General features: G+C 35.5%; 1 protein-coding gene across 5 annotated transcripts in view; it reads left to right on the plus strand.

Annotated features, from left to right (window-relative positions):
* Znf527 (zinc finger protein 527) overlaps positions 1–3,163 on the plus strand; it is a 26,777-nt gene extending 23,614 nt beyond the window's left edge. For all 5 annotated transcript variants that reach the window (XM_015497161.2, XM_048791109.1, XM_048791108.1 and 2 more), the window contains one exon: positions 531–3,163. The gene's annotated coding sequence lies outside the window, so the exon portion shown is untranslated. The remainder of the gene's footprint in view (positions 1–530) is intronic.
* The last annotated feature ends 298 nt before the right edge of the window (positions 3,164–3,461 follow it).

The raw sequence follows: 3,461 nt of genomic DNA on the forward strand, positions 1-3,461 counted from the left end.
ACAAAAACAAAATGACACAACAAGAGACACACAGAAAACAAAAGCGAAAGTAAAAACGAAAGTACACAATGCAGCTGCTGCCCCGCTTTGGTCGCGGGTCCCACTTACTTGGGACGATTCTCCGCTTTGATCGCGGATCCCACTTACCTGGGACTACGGTGCACCCCCCTGACTGCTGAAAGTTCTGGTTCCCGGGTCTCGGCACCACTTGTAGCGCCCCCTTGCCCGCAAGGAAGACGCAACACTCAGGAATCTTCTTTCAGCAGTTTATTCAGGCCCCTGACAGTTCTTCTCCTCAGTTCTCTTTCTCTTCAGTTCTCTCTCTCGGATGCCCCTCCCAGCCTTAATAAAGCATCTCAAGCCCCAATGCAAAGCAGCCACGTGGAGCTTTCTCATAGAGTGATGAAAAGTCATGTGCCAACTCTCCCAAACAAGGAGTTGTTTATCACAGACCACAGCAGAGCCAGCGCCATCTTGTAATGGCGACCATAATTTGCATAAACGGCAGAAACGGCTCACCACAGTCACAGGCTGGCCAATTATTTCCCCTCAACCTAGATATTAATAAGATGGCCCCTTCTGGACCAATATAGCCCTTGAAGTATTGTTAAGAGTAGTAAAAGAGATAATTTCTCTTTTTGGAATTTCAAGCTTTGAGGATTTAATGGGGTTAAAAACTCACCAGTAGCCTTTGCCACCCCATGTGGAAAGCCTTCCCAAAGAGATTTCTAATAGAGGAAAATGGACATGAGAAACAGAAATCTGATGACATTGTTTGATCTGGAACCAGTCATACATATTGACTGCACATCCTTTACTTTTGTTTTCATGATTCAATAAATTTCCTTTTTTTTTTTTTTTTTTTGCTTATGGTAATTTGAATTAGATTTTTGCCTCTTGGAATTAGAATACCAACTCATATACCCTATGTTTGTAATACTTAATCTTTTATATGGCATAAGCCAGGCACAATGGCACATGCCTATAATCCCAGGGACTCAGGAGGCAGAGGATTGAAAATTCAAGGCTGGCCTCAGCAACTTAGGGAGGGCCTGTTTCAAAAAATAAAAGAGAGAAAGTGCTAGGGATGAAGCTCAGTGGTAATGCACCACTGGGTTTAATTCACAGTTCAAGAAAAAAATATAGGGCTTATCCAAAGGAGAAACATTATATAACAATTATGTGAAAATTGAGTACACAACCTTCTGTAAGCTGAGATAATTGTTCAATTTGTTGATAAAAATTTAATGTGAAGCTGCAGTTGTAGCTCAATGGTAAGGCTCTTGCTTGGAATGTTTGAGTCTCTGGGTTAAATCCTCAACACCACGTTTAAAAAAAAAAGATTGACAATTAAAAAAATTAAAAATTTAGTGGGTATTAGTCTTTTTCACAGAAAGGGTGAAAACTTTAAAATTCCTTAATAGGCTTTCCCTAAAGGAGTTAAAAAATAGTTTGTAGAAATGACTCAACATAGGCCTGTAAAGAAAGACCAGAATCTAAGAGAATTATGAATCCATCGATTGAATGAATGACTCCCATCTTAAGGGAATTTTTTTTTTAATTTTTTTTAAAGAGAGAGGGAGAGAGAGAGAGAGAGTTTTTTAATATTTATTTTTCAGTTCTCGGCGGACACAACATCTTTGTTTGTATGTGATGCTGAGGATCGAACCCGGGCAGCGCGCATGCCAGGCGAGCACGCTACCACTTGAGCCACATCCCCAGCCCTCTTGAGGGAATTATTTGATTTTCTTCTTTCAGTATGAGTTTTAAACATGCTATGTGACAGAATATGATAAGGTAGCATTATAAAAGGGGGTTGTTTGTGGGTGGGCTGTAACCTTGGTTTATAGATATCTTCTTTGAAATGACAGAAAGAATGAGCCATTTTCAACAAATGATAAGACTTAAACATTTGATGCCTAAAACTTTTAGACAACAAATCATTACTATTCTTCAGAGTGTTGGGGAGGATGAGTATATGAGATAATATATTCATGTTATATCTTTTTAAAAAAATATTTTTTAGTTTTTGATGGGCTTTTACTTATTTATATGTTGTACTGAAAATCAAAGCCAGTGCCTCACACATGCTAGGCAAGCTCATTTCCACTGAGCTACAACCCCAGTCCTCATGTTATATCGTAATGTATATAGGGAAACAAACTTTGGTGAAATGGGAACTTAGTTATTTTGAGCAGCTGGAACCACTTAGAATCTGTAAAACAATATTTATTTATAAAAAAAAGATTAGAACAGACATCAAGCAAGAATGGAGGATTTATATATGTGCATGGCATGGAGTGAAACTGATTACTATTTTCATAATTTAACAGTCAATTTATACATATTCCAAATTTAGAAAATTAATTTTCTTAAATACTGATAATTTAACTTTATACAACATAAACTACAGATTTAGTATGATTTAGTAATTCAGACCTTAAACAGAAACAAGTATGATTATTAAGCATTGCCCAACTTATATGTAACCTAAAATGGATTAATATCTTATGTTTAATTCATGTCATTTCTCTATTTTCTATTTCCTAAGGTACAGGAATACTTATTTTTTGAATACTTAATAATTTTTAAGTACTGAATAGTAACTTATTTTGGAAAATTTCCCAAGGTGTACAATAATATTATCAGGCTTTAAGAAAAAAGAATAATGACTCAGACCAGTGAAGAATCTGAATTATTCACTGATTTTTGGTCTAAGTGTGGCAGCTGATTTCTTACTCAGAGGTGACATAAACCCAAGCCTCTGGTTAACCCTTTGTTTTTACAGCTGAACTTCACTTATAATGCAGCTAAAAAAATTTTTTTTACTTGCGTTTTTAGCATAGGTTTGTATGTTGTAATCAGAAGTTTCTCTTCATCATGAGGTACTAAATTTTGTTTATCTGCAACTATTCTTCTTATTATCTCATGTTGATACATTAACTTCATCTTTTGGCATCAGTGGAAATTATGCTTTATTAGTATCTGATTGTTATTAGGATCCTCTGAAATTTGTGTTTATGTGTTATATGAAGTTGACTTTGGAGTTAAGACCTGAGACAAATAATAGACCCATCTGTCCACACTATGTATACAGACACATATGTAGACATATTTATATACCTTATAAAATTAATGTAAAGGAAATTCATATTGGTGTTTATATACAGATATATTTTTATATTTTTATTTTATTTTATTTTATTTCATCTTTCTTTTTTTATTGGTTGTTCAAAACATTACAAAGCTCTTGACATATCATATTTCATACATTTGATTCCAGTGGGTTATGAACTCCCATTTTTACCCCATATACAGATTGCAGAATCACATCGGTTACACATCCACGTTTTTACATATTGCCATACTAGTGACTGTTGTATTCTGCTATCTTTCCTATCCTCTACTATCCCCCCTCCCCTCCCCTCCCATCTTCTCTCTCTACCCCATCTACTGTAATT

Source organism: Marmota marmota, unplaced genomic scaffold (assembly GCF_001458135.2).
Source record: "Marmota marmota marmota unplaced genomic scaffold, marMar, whole genome shotgun sequence".
In the NCBI taxonomy this organism is placed as follows: Eukaryota; Metazoa; Chordata; class Mammalia; order Rodentia; family Sciuridae; genus Marmota; species Marmota marmota.